Here is a 14,482-nt window from a genome sequence, read left to right as displayed (position 1 = left end):
CAAAACTAAACATCTATAGCATGGGGGCTATGCCCCCTGCAATCCCCACACCCCCCTTACTTAAATATACCAACTCTGAGATCACACTACATTGCAAAAATGGGAAATCTTCCCTTTCCGCTCTGTACGGAGATCTCCATTCAGTCAGATCGGACTTTTACAACTTCGAACATATGGTCTCGGCCATATGTGGTTCAAACTTATAAACATTCGATCTACTGAAGGGGACCCATCCACATATATAAATTATATTTCACAAAATCTCTGACCCACTGCAACAACGTACACTACATCAACCACAAATGGTCGTCATTCAGTAAATTGAAATAAAAAATAATGTTTTAAGCAGGGGTAAACCCTCCTGCGCACTCCAAATCCCTCTGTTAGTTTATATATATCAACTCCAAGATTGTGAAACAATGGAGAAAGGGCAAAATTACTGACTCCACTGTGTAGCCATCCCCCAAAGAAAATGATCATCCTCCGATGAGCCAGCAGTTCAATAAAACAAGCTTACTTACTTCCATCCTAAACATTCGATGTACCAAACGTATGACAAAACACACTGAATCCACATATACGCATGTGCATCAGACACACACATTTTTAAATTTTTATATATATATATATATATATATATATATATATATATATATATATATATATATATATATCCATAGCTGGATTGCCAACTGGTTCACAGATAGGATGTAGAAAGTCACAACAGGGGAAGTTATCTCCACAAAGAAACCAGTCACCAGTGGATTTCTGCATGGTTCTGTGTTGGGACCTCACCTGTTTGGCATCTACTTTTCTGCAGTAAAAATCAATACCAAAGGGCTCTGGCTGATTAGGTTTGCAAATGACAGCAAGGTAGGAGCAGTCACTGAATCCCCAAATGACTTAGCCATCCTGCAAGAAGGTTTGTCCCAAATAACTGGTGCCAAAATCATGGATTGAAACTAAATACCAAAAAAAGTATTATTATATTCTTAGGGAATTCAACTACCCCAGAGAACTACCACATTGACAATACACCTCTAAGACTTGGCCCAGTTGGTTGGGATTTGGGAACTTATGTGGACAGTGTCCTAACTTTTGACAAGGATGTGCCCATTGTTGCAAGAAAGTCCTTCTATATTGCACAGTTTATAAGCAAATGGATTATGTCTAGATCTAGGGATGACATTGTCCTCCTTTACACAGTCCTTAATAGGCCAGTCATTGACTATAATTCCCCCTTTGGCATGTATCTGTCCAGACACATGTAACAACTGAATGCCTGCCAAGAAACCTTACTAAAGGGATACAGGCCTAAACAACATGTCCTACAAGGACTGACTCAAAGCCCTATCACTGTATTCAGTATCCTACCTGTGTCTGGCATGCAAGGCATCCTCCAACCCAATACTAATGAATTTACTGCACATCAGCAAGTCAAATGGCATCAGAAATACTCAGTCTAGGGATCTAAATCTCTTCTGAAACTTCAACAGAATGGTTTGCAGGGACAGGTATATTTCACAGAGGATACTGCTGCTCTGGAACAGACTCCCCATTCACATAAAACAAAGTTCATTCCTGTCCATATTCAAGCACAACTTGGATCTATGCATGAGAAATAGAAAAGTTACCCCAGGACTGCCCCTTGTATTGCTAATAGACAGAGACAGCTCTTAAGTGCTTTATTCCATGCATGGATCCCCTCAAACTTTCTATGGTATGATCTCAGTTATTCTCATTGAGGTTAATATATAATTATTAACCATGGGATAGGTAAGACCAATCTGCAACCAAATGGTATAAGTTAATTCAAGCAGGAAAAGGTGAATTTTGGCTAGGCTTAAAATGGCCCCAAGAGGAATTAGCCTAGTACTTACCTGTGAACCTACATTTGTCTGCTGATCACTGCACTTACCAATTAGATTGCCCTGTACAACTTCCCTGTGCAGGAAACAGTGATACAAATGACCTGTATGCCACATGTGAGAATCATGAGCACTACCAGGGTTCTGCACAGACACATTGGTTATCAATCCCTGTACATTGCACACTACCTGGCAGCTGATGAAGTGCCCATGGACACCAGATAGGAACTTCGTCATCTGCATGTTTGAAATCTAACAACCAAAATATGAGGGAGGGAGGCAGTATCACAGAAGGCATTCAGAGCAGTGTTTCTCTCTGTCTCTGCCCCCCCCCCCCCAGTGTGCTGGAGAAGCAGACATACTCATCCTTATGTGGAACTAGCATACTTAGAAACATATTGAGTATTCTGCAGTCCAGTGACTGACATATTTCCAGTACATCCCACATTCATGAACACTGCAACTGCTCCCAGAATTTTGGTTGTTGCAGTTATAAAACTTCCACGGTACTTTTTGCTGTTACAGTGATGTACAACTTGCTGCATTCCTTATGTTCCGTATAACTATGAATCATGCCTAATATCAGAGATGCTCATTTTCAAATCGTTATACAATAATTTGTATACATCACTTCCTGCACTGTTTTCCTTGCTGCTTTGTAGCACTAGCTATTGTTATGAATCACTGCATTTGCAATAGAACACTACATAATTTAAAGCACATGGGCATAGGAGTCCTCCAAAACAAGGACATGCTAAATACTTTAGGCATAAGAACATCAGTAGCACTCATCACTAATCTAAAAGGTGGCAAAGTGCTATGACAACGGTTTCTGAGAGTGAGCTCTCATGATGTCAACAACTGTCACCTGGACCAGCAACCACAGGACCTACACCAGTTCCCTGTCACAAAAATCTAGTGTTTTGCTACTCAGAATGGTTTTAAACTAGAGGAAAAGATCCTGCAAGTTTTTATTCTGTCTTAAGCAGTGAAGGATGATAATTCTTATAAAAAAGGTAGGGTGATTGGCTAATCACGAATAGTAAATCATAACTGCAATAATGCAGGATAAAAAAAAAAAGTATCTGAAATTAGACAAAAGTTCATTTGAGAGATAGCAGCACATTTAGGTAATTTAAATGTAAAGTGCTTAGCCCTATAATGTATAATTCTTCAAAGATGTAAGAGATTAAAACTCCCACAAAGTTCTGAAAGTGCATTGGTATCTTGGAAATATTTAGAAGAGCCTGAATCTTATTCTGTTTAACCCTGGATTAAGAAAGACAGTCCAGTTCTCCTCAGGAAACCTGAAATACTTGACAAACACCCATCACTACACATATGACTACACCACATAGAGCATTGCCTACAAAGTCCATAAGGTAAGTAAGCACACTACCCAAGATTCTAGTCATAGGGGACATCGTAGTGTGACATACTGATAACTTACTCACCAGACTGAACAAGGAGAAAGTCACAGTCCATGGCCTGTCAGGAGCCAGCATCCACCATGTTGAAAACACATTCAAGTCATTGCACCATGGGTGCCAGTATGACCCAGTCATAGTCCATGCGGGTGTAATTGACCTGAGATGTACCTCTCTATACTATATAAAGATAGACATCATGGAACACTTGGACTATGTGCCCCAGGTTGGGACAATAATATAATATGAATAAAAGATGATTGACTTCAATTATTGACATAGTTTCTGGTGTCATTCTAAGGGTGTGGATATTTATCAGCATGGGAATACATAGTCAAACAGACCATGTTACTTTGTCAAGGATGGTCTGCACCTATCCCCCTCTGGGCTTTCAAATATTGACTAAAACATTGTGCACCTCCACAGAGCCTTTTTTATTCAATACCAAACTGTTAATCATCCAACATAGCAAAATCAACCCAAGGGAATCGAACAGTGTTACTGCTCAATGCAAGGAGTTTAAACAAGAAGCTCCACTCCATACAAGCTCTCGTCACCCTGCAGAATATGGATGCCTGTGCAGTTACTGAGACATGGTTTAAAGCTATGGAGACTACCCCAGCAGTGTAAGGTAACCAAAGAAAAAAATGTCATTTCTAAAATTAGGAAGGACAATGCTCAGCAGGATAAAAACTCTCTCATCAAGCTAAACAAACAGCTAAGAGGGCACATTAAGGCTACCAAGGAGATTGTTTGGGGGGTAAAGATAGCATTCCATGCAAAGGACAACCACAAGGCTTTCCTTAGTTATATGTCCAAAACTTCAAAGGCAGTACACATCAGTGTGCAGAAATGATTATAAACTGAGCCATATACACAGAGCCAGAAAACAGAGCACACCTGCTGGCTGACAAATTCAGCTCAAATTTTATTCCCTCTCCCAAGGTATATCTTCAAATGGTTCCCTATCAGAAGCCTGAAACACTATAAGCCTGAAAATCAAAATCCTGAAACCAAAAACCTGAAAACTCAAAATCCTGAAAACCCAAAATCCTGAAACTCAAAATCCTGAAAACACAAATAATGCTAATATGCCAATACAAACACACTAATATCTACCGACTGACCTTAACCCTAACCCTAACCCTAAGGTCCGTCACTATCGCACACTCACCTAACCCGCGCCCTAACCCTAACTCATTTAAACCGCCCCTAACCCTAATTTTTGTCACTATTGCATACATGCCTAACCTGCGCCCTAACCCTAACTCACTTATATCACCCCTAACCCTAACATAAAACCAACCGCACACTTACCTGAACCCAACGCATGACCTAACACCACAGGGCTAACAATAGCAAAGCCACAATGACGTCAGTATGTCTATTTTGTGTTTTCAGGATTTTGAGTTTCAGGATTTTGGGTTTTCAGGATTTTGAGTTTTCAGGCTTTTGGTTTCAGGATTTTGATTTTCAGGCTTATAGTGTTTCAGGCTTCTGATAGGGAACCCTTCAAACATAACCTACTCAACTATCACTAAGAAGCAGGTATGAGCCCTGCTAACCTAAGAGAATGCCTCCTGAATAGCTTTAAACATGGCTTATCAAGTCCACTGGAGTCACTATTCAATCACAGCTTCCAGACAGGCTTTGTGCCATGTGAAAAGAGGACTGCAACAGTGATCACTGTACACAAGGTTGGCCAGTCAATGGACCTTGGAAACTAAAGACCCATAAGTCTGATCAGCCTCTTATGCAAAGCTATGGAAACAGTCATCATAGAAATGATTATTAATGACATAGGAAACCTTCATACATTGGATCCAGCCCAGGCTGGTTTCATCAAGGGCAGGTCATGCCTTCTCAACCTGGTTGACTTCTTCAAAAAGGTCACTAGGGCATTAGATGAAGGCAAAACTGTGCATACCGCCTACATTGATCTGGCTAAGGCATTTGACATAATACCCAATTCAAGCATTGCAAACAACTTGCAGAATTAGGCATAAACCCTTATGCCACACACTGGATAACCAACTGACTCTCAGACAGGACCTAGGAAGTTAGGAAATGGGAAACCACCTCTGTAAAGAGGCTGGTCACTAGTGGCATCCCTCAGAGCTCTCTGCTGGGTCCATTCCTTTTTTGGCATTTATTTCTCAGAGGTCAAGGTCTAGAGCCTGCAGCCACCCAAATTTTCAAATGATTGCAAACTAGGAGCAATCATTGATTCTGTCTAAGACATTAACATCCTACAAGAAGGTAGGAAGGTAGGAAGGTCTAACAGAGAAATGACTAGTGCCAAAGCAATGGCTTAAAACTCAATGTCAAGAAATGTGTAATAGTACCTTTTGGGAAGTTGGGCATACTAGGAAACTGCCTCACTGATAATTCACCTCTAAAAGTTAACCCAGTAGTCAGTGATTTGGGGATATATGTAGACAGTAACCTGGCTTTTGACCAACATGTGTCGAAGGTAGTAAGGAAATCATTTGATGTTGCCAAACTTATATGCAAGGGCATGCATGGCATCTAGGTCCAAGGAGGTTACCATTCCTCTGTATTCAGCCCTTATTAGACCCATCATCGAGTACAACACCCTTCAGCATGTACCTGGCCAGGCACATGCAGCAAGTGGAATGTTTATAGTGGCTCCTCACAAAAAGAAAGCAGGGCATTAGCATGAAGTCCAATTATATATTACTTCAAAGCCCAGTCTCTATAGTTTGTATCCTACAGTATATTAAGAGGCAATCTATGTCTAGCATACAAGGCATCTCTGGATCCCACTCTGAAGGAACTTTTGCACATCTGTAAAACCAATATCATCAGAACTACATGCCTTAGGAATGTCACATTTGCTTGTGACATAAATAGGACCTGTTGAAGGGGATAGATTTGTATCTCAGAGAATTCCCCTTCTCTGGAACATGTTTCCCATACATGTGAAACAGAGCTCTTTCTAACCCTATTCAAAAGTAACCTAGACCAGCAGATGGGGAATAGGAAATTTACCCCAGTCTAGAACCTGTGTCTTTAATGGACATTGCAAATCTATAATTCATGCCCCATCTTTTATATAGCTTGCATACACCCCTTAAAGTAACTCCTAAAGCATAAAACCTAATGGATATATTTGGGATGCATGGCTAGGCTTACAAAGACCCTTGCAGCTATTAGCCTGGTATACACCTATGAACCTATGAAAATCTTGGGCATGCTAAAAGATGTAAGGAAGGTAGTAAGAACCAAGCTGGGGAATAGCAAGTTGTATGACTATTCACAGTATAACTTCACTTATATAGGGATTACTGTCCTGGGATACAACTGAAGATTTCAGATTGTAGCTCAATAATAGATTGTAAGACAATTACCTTCACCTGTAACATTGAATTTTTAAAGATAAAAAATAAACTAATAGGTGTTTTACATTGAACTGTTACATATACTATAGGTGTTTAGCCAGCAGTTGATATGTTGACAATACAAATACATTAAATCAGTAAGCATAACTATTCCATATAGGTAAAGTAGTTGATAAGGTATAACAAGGTAACACCAAAATAGTATAAAAGGTGAAGCAACAAAAGAGCAGTAAAGAGTTAGTAGCTATAACGTGAGTTGGGGCCAATCATGTCTATAATGTGAGCTGGGGCCAATCATGTCTATAATGTGAGCTGGGGCCAATCATGTTACACCTGTAAAGTGCAGTCATGTGTAAGCACAGCAATACAGCCTGAGACTGCAGACAGGTATGGATGGGGAAGGAAAGGAAAGGGGACTGTCAAACAAAAAGGAAAGAAGGAAAAGGGTAAAAGGGGGAAGTGGAAAAAATGGGGGAGAGAGATGAGATATGGGAAAAGAGAAAGCATCAAAATCAGCTTAGGAAGACAAGTATTTGAGCCTGATATAGCAATATATCAGCACTGAAAAAAACAAGTGAGTAAACTAATCAGTCCTCAGCAGTTGCAATAGTCTTCATAATATAATAAAGTGGGATATGCATCCGAGTTAAAAAAAAATACATCAAACAGGAAAAGTGAACAGTAGAAATAAGAAATCAAAGTGCTGCAATCTTGGATTTCTCTGCTTAAAGGAACTGTGTCCATTTATTTATATAAATGTACATTTTTCACTAATGAACAGGATAGTCATTTACCAATTCCGTAACAAACAAAATTTAAAGAATTTTAAAAGAAAATACAAACTTATTCAGCATTCAGAAGTGTTCGGGATGAGTGTTTTAAAGTACATAGTGTTTATTTTTCTGTAAATGGGTAAATCCATGAAAAATCAGTTTCCCATGTTTTGTTTTACTCTTGCTGTCTTTTCAAAATAAAGATAAAAATAAAGTAAAATCACTCCTATCTGAAAAAAAATGAAAACAAGTTAGAGAAATGGAATAAATGTGGCCCAGGGTTGATCATCAATTTTATTCACAGGTCAGGGGTTGTTGTCATGTATATCAGTCATAGCTTTGCCACTCAAGAAATAATTTGCACATCTCCTCTTTATTAAAAATAAACAAATCAAAATGACATCCAACAGTGGACCCCTACTAGACATACATACACACACACACACACACACACACACACACACACACACACACACACACACACACACGTGTGTGTTTGTGTGTGTATATATATATATATATATATATATATATATATATATATATATATATATGTATATATATATACACACACACATTCTGTATGTATGTATATATGTATGTAAATATATATATATATATATATATATATATATATATATATATATATATATATATATATATATATATATGCACTGCATTATATACACTCACAAATATCTGAAAGTCCAAGAACCTAATGGCAATTTTTGTAACAGTTAAAGTGAAAATAAAGAGAATATACACTAGTTAAGACATTATGGGAGCTCAGAGTATTCCCCAGACTGTGACATACAGCAGTCTCAAAGTATACATATGTAGCATGAAGGGGGGAGGGGTGTAAATGTGTGACAGCAAGTTTTATAATTTGCTGTTGTCAGAACCACATTTCAAATTATTGAAGTATTGGAACTCATAGTATGGAGTTTCCCGCCTCCAATAGATAATGCTACACTTAGATGTGTGTGTGTGTGTGTGTGTGTGTGTGTGTGTGTGTGTGTGTGTGTGTGTGTGTGTGTGTGTGTGTGTGTGTGTGTGTGTGTGTGTCAGAAGCATGGATCCTGCAGGGGGACAAGCCCTGCTGTATATGCTGCATAAAATCATCATATCGACAAGCTGGTCTTTCATGAAATAAGCTTTATGAGCAGAGGATCCATGGGACTCTTAGCAAATCTATTGAAGTCAATAAGGTAACTTTAGCAAGTATGCCCTGTGTACATATAAATTTACTGTACCTTTCAGTACAAAAAGAGGTATGATTGTTCTTGGGAATATTCATCCATTCTTCATCTTATCAGTGTCATTGTTACCCATCTGACTTATTAGTTACTCAGCAGCTGCTTTGATAGAGGAAAAAGAAAAATATCAGAGATAATATGCTCTGGCTGCCCCCTCCCCCAACAAGGGGGCCTGACTATGCATACAGAAAAATATATTAATAATGTTAATGGAAATCAGAATCTAAACTAACTGTAACTGAAGGACTGAATATTGTAAAGGAGATAAAAGAACTACAAGTGAGATCCTTAGAAAAGGGAAGAAGTAAATCACACAAAAATAAATGAAACTTGTGGGAATATATTACATGCAGAATAATGTTCAGGAAAAGGAGGAGTAAAATTTAAGGGAAGGCAAAACATGAGCAATTTATGTAATGTTGGAATGAATGAAAACTGTTAAAATGTATACTGCCTGAAAATGACAAAATAAATGTTAGTATAGTTTTTCTGTTTCTGTTATTGTATGTGCACCTATGTCACTTTAATGTCATATTTAATAAAGATGTTTACAAAACCTATTAGAGAATAGAAAGTCTGTCTTACTGATGTAAAAACTACATTTTAGCCTCTTTTGGACTTGCAGACTGATTCAGCCTTGGCAGAAAAATCTACATCAAATAAACTCTAGATGAATGCACATGCCCACTGCACATGCAATTTATCATAGGTAAAAGAGTCCTGGAAATTCATTAAAGGGCCTGACAAGAGCCATATGACTTGCTCTAAAAAGGCCCTGCTCCCACAGAATGGTAATTTGTGATTCAGAGACATGTTAGCTGCAACAAGGTAAGACCCTGTTATCGGCTAATTTGCATGTCTCTGAATCAGTACAGTGACATACAGATCATTGTTGATCTGCACCTCTCATTAGTAAACTGCTACTCATGTAGACAATGGCATTAGCCCCCACCATACCAACATCAAGCAGAAACATACACACACCACAATCCCTGTACCTGTCCCCCTGACCTGTCTGCCCTCCCATGGTTCCCCCCATCCCTCAATCACCATAATAATTTAAGTGCTAGTATGGCACATTTGCAGAATCCCTGGTGTCTAGTATTTCCCCCAATCCTGGTCCCCATAGTGCTGCCAGTGCTGTTAATGCACTTTAATAATATGCACCACTGATGTCTAGTGATTTCCCATGACCTGCCCCCCCCCCTTCCGATCCCCATACTGCTGCCAGTTTTATTAAGGCATTTTAGTAATATGTATCCCTGGTGTCTTATGATTCCCCCACCCTTGATTCCCATATTTCTGCTAGTGCCATTAAGGAATTTTAATAGGTTCATAGGTGTATACTAGGCTAACATCTACTGGGGCCTGCATAAGCCTAGCCATGCAAGCTAAATGTATCCCACAAGTTATTGTCTCTTAGAGGTTAGTTTAAGGGGTGTAAGTTAGTTAGAGCATGATTTAATCGCTGTCCATCAGAGGCATTGGTGTCATACTAATGGTGATTTTCTAATTCCCCTTCCACTTGACCAGGTTTCACTTGAACACGATTAATGAAGGGCTTTGCCTGACATCAATGGGAAGCCTATTCCAGAGAATGGGGATTCTCTGAGATACATACCTGTCCCTCCAACATGTCCTATTTAAGTTGCAAGCAAAGTTTAAATCCTTAGATCTAGTAGTTCTGGTGCTTTTCATTTTGTGAATATGCAAAGGATCCATCAGAGCAGGATCCAAAGATGCCTTGTATGCTGGGCATAAATTGCCTCTCAGCAGTCTATAGGAAACAAAGATACAGATAGGTATCCCTGGTGTCTAGTGATTCTCTCCCTTTCCCATACTGTTTCTGGTGCCAATAAGGCACTTTAATATGTATCCCTGGTGCCTATTGGCTCCCCACACCCTCTGATCACAGGTCTGTACCTAGGTCGTGGTAGGTAGTTCAATACTGTGTTGTGGTGGGGTCAGCCATGCTGATCTACAAGCTCAGGTGATTTTCTGAATCGCTTGGCATGTAGATGCATTCCTGAAAGAGGTTCTGGGGGAGATAGCACATGGCTAATTAACTAGTGACTCTCCCCAGATTGCCTCAATAACATTCAGCATGGCTGCGGGCCCAGCTCTATGTGGTATTGCACTGTGCAGCACCACGCTAGGGCTGCTGCTGAATAATGAATGATTTACGTCAAGGTATCTTCAATAGCCGGGGGAATGTTATGGCTAGGCTTGTATAGGCCCTAGGGTCGATAGCCTAGTGCCAACCTATGAACCTCCCAATGTCTCTTCTATGGAAATCATTAAGCTCCTCTTTCATGCTTTCAACATAGGTTACAATAGCTTGCAGTACTGCATGTTTGTAAGAATTTTCTGTTTGTTTATTTAGGGTATATATTTTTGTCCAACACATAGATGTGTACAATGACAGTTCAGTAATACAGAGTATAGAATATTACAAAGCAATGCAATCACTCGATGAAGACTCTTAAGTTTGGGGAAAAATAGCAAAAAGAATATATGTACATGTATATGCAAATGTGTACTCTACAGCTGAATATTAAGGAATGCCTTTGGTAGTGTACTTGAGATCATAACTTTACGCTTAAGGGAGAGTGTCCAGCCCTTCTCTGTTAAGTATAGTCCTACATGTTACCCATGTTATTGTTCCTCAAAACAGTTTTTAATAATGAGTTAATTCCTTTTATATTTTATCTAGGGAAATGGCAGTTTTCTAATACATGATATGCCTGTTTCCTGCTGTCATCTATAGTTGATGTGATACCTTTAATTTAATATTAGCATTTTTGATAAAGTAACCGTATGTTTTCCTTCAAGATCAAAAGAGATCACAAGAAAATCAAGGCTGTTAAATCAATGATAGGGCTCTCAACAGTTTCACTGCAAAAAGATGTCAACATTATTGTTTTTCTGTGATGAACACTGGTGTATACATTATAGTACAACAACAGTAGAAGTAGCTGGGAAACATAAGGACAATTAAGAAACAGTTGAAGTTCAACCATTTAATTTAGTTTGTTTGGTGCAACAAAGTGGCACAGATGCCAGAGTGTGTGAAGCTTTGCTTAGATGACACCATAACACATTTGTTTTCCCAAAGATGGTTCTTAAATGAGGCAAGTGAAGAATTCAGTGTATACTTATTTATTTATTTATTTATTTGACATTTGTTGACCGGGTTAGTCCATTTGAGTTTCTGCCCTTTTTCAGCAGAGGTCTGGGGAGAAAAGCTCCAAAGAACAAAAATTATATGAGTAATAATAATAATAATAACAAATTCTTGGTTACAAATTTTACAAATGATAAGATGCACAGTACTGTTTTGAGAAAAATTAACATGACACTAACTTAGAGCATAATTAAAGAAGAACTCTGTAAGGAGGGCAGACAAAAATTAGAAGTGAGTATAGAGGTGGTTAGTAAGAACAAGGAGAGATGAGGGAGAGGAGATATGTTGAGGATTAAGCATTAGCTAATATGCTGTGAGGTAAACATGAACAGAGAGAAGTAAAAAGTGTCAAACAGTATAGGGGGTAAAGGTTGGCAGGGGTATGGTGAGAAGTAGATAGCAAAAGTAGTACTAAGTGGAGAACTGGAGTAGCTAGTGGGTAATGGGGAGAGGAAGAGGTGGAAAGTGGGGAGGTCAGAAGAGAGGGAGGGAAAACCTAAGGGAAAATTAAGTGGAACATTACTTTTGCAATGTTTTCCATATGAGAGCTAGACAAATGACACAGGCAGTGAGTTTGGTTTTCAAGACATCAAGTATGACCTTGCCAGCGGTTGCAGGTCCCTGGATGATAAATTAGCTAAATCTGCAAGTATTTATTTATTTACCCTTGTTAACTGGGTAGTGTCCAGCTGGGTTGGAAACCCATTTAGAGTGGAGACCCGGGGAGAAAAGCTCCATAACAGAACACATTAGTAGAAGTACAAGTATTTAGCAACAAATATGACAAAAATGCAAGTTCTAAGTTCACACAAGGAATACAAGGTATTGCAGAGTTTTTACATAGTATGCAAAATAGGTGAGGTAAGAATCGGTTATATAATGCATACAGTCTTGACAATCCAAATCAGAAATGTTGAAGCTAACAATAGTATATCATGTTCCACAAGAAAAATAGAGAGATAGTAAGCAAAATATGCAATATATGGGAAGTAATAAAAGTGTCGTGCCAGGGGTGAGCAATAATGGGGAGAGAGAGACTAGCCAGGGGAAATGCAGGGACAAAGCCAGTTGGTATTTAGATAATCTTTTAGGGTAGTTTTAAATGTGAACAGGTTGGGATTTTTTTGGATGTGCTGAGGTAGATGATTCCAATCCTTAGCTATTTTGTAAGAGTAGAGGGAATTGCCATGATAGTTGTGAGGCTGGGTATTTTTTAGCATTAGTTTATTGGATGACCTAAGGAGCCTGCAGTTAGAGATAGGTTGAACTAGGTTTGAAAGAGCTGGGCAGTCTGTAGGGTTCTATATGATTTTATGGGCAATAGAAAGTTGATTTAGTGCTAATAGGTTGGGGAGTTCAAGCCAGATGAGTTGTCGGAGAGCTGTGCAGTGATGGGTTTGATGGGGTTGATTGGTGGCAAAATTAGCTATTTTGTTATAGCAGGACTCTAGTTTGTTGAGGTCAGTTTTGGATAGGCTGGTAAATATCTGAGAGCAGTAGAGGAGGGTGGATAGCAAGTGTGATCTTGCAGTTGCAATTCTAGCTTTCTGTGTCAGATAGGGTTTAACCCTGTAGAGAGCGTCAAGTTTGGAGTGGACTTTCTTTATTGTCAGGCAGATGTGTTTATCAAATTTTAGTGAATTGTCTATGGTACTGCCAAGTAGCGTGGTCTGATTGATGGGTTCGATGATTGTACCATTGGAGAAGGTTATGGAGTGGGGTGGTGTGCTGGGTTTGGATGAATTGTTAGAAAATATCATGAGTTTGGTTTTGTTTGGGTTGAGGATGAGTTGATGGCTGGTGAGGTAGTTTTCAATGTCCTGGAAGGAGGTTTGCATTTTGTATTGGAGTGCTTGAGGGGAGTGGGCTGAGCAGGTAAGAGAGGAATCGTCAGCATATTGGATGATGGTGGCATGTTGGGTGGCAGTATTGAGATTATTGGTAAATATGGTATAGAGGAGGGGCCCAAGTATGGAGTCTTGGGGTACCCCCGTGGTAACTGGTAGAAGTGGAGAGAGATTGTTTCCCCATTTAGTGGAGTGGCCTGTTGATGGTTAGATAGATAACTGTGGAACCATGATAGGGGTGAGGCATTGAGATTATAAGTAGCGAGTTTGATGAGTAGTAGTTGATGTGATACTGTGTCAAAAGCTTTTGACATGTCTAGGAAAATAGCTGATACTAGTTGACCCTCAGTTTTGAGGTTCTGAATAGTATCAGTAAATGTTAAGAGGGCTGTGTTTGTGCTGTGTTTAAGTCTGAATCCATGCTGAGAGCTGGACAGTAGGTTATTAGTGGTGAGGTGATTCATGAGTTGCTGGTAAATACATTTTTCTAGGATTTTGGCTATGGGAGAAAGGATGGCAATAGGTTGGTAGTTAGTAATCTCTCTAGATGGGCCGCCCTTATGTAGTGGTATGATATGGGAAATCTTCCATAGGTTGGGTACGTACTGTTCTGAGATAGAGCAATTTATTAGTATGGACATAGGGTAGGCAATGGATGGAGCAGCTAGTTTGAGGTAGTCATTTGGAAGCTGGTCAGCAGGACAGGTGGGTTTTAGTTTGCACAGAAGTTTTTTTTATGTACGAAGTTTGAATAGGTTCAAAGGA

The sequence above is a fragment of the Protopterus annectens genome, chromosome 1.part1, assembly GCF_019279795.1.
Source record: "Protopterus annectens isolate FY-2018-M chromosome 1.part1, PAN1.0, whole genome shotgun sequence".
Taxonomy (NCBI): Eukaryota; Metazoa; Chordata; order Ceratodontiformes; family Protopteridae; genus Protopterus; species Protopterus annectens.
The sequence above is the reverse complement of the archived record's forward strand: the minus strand, read 5'-3'. Positions refer to the sequence as shown.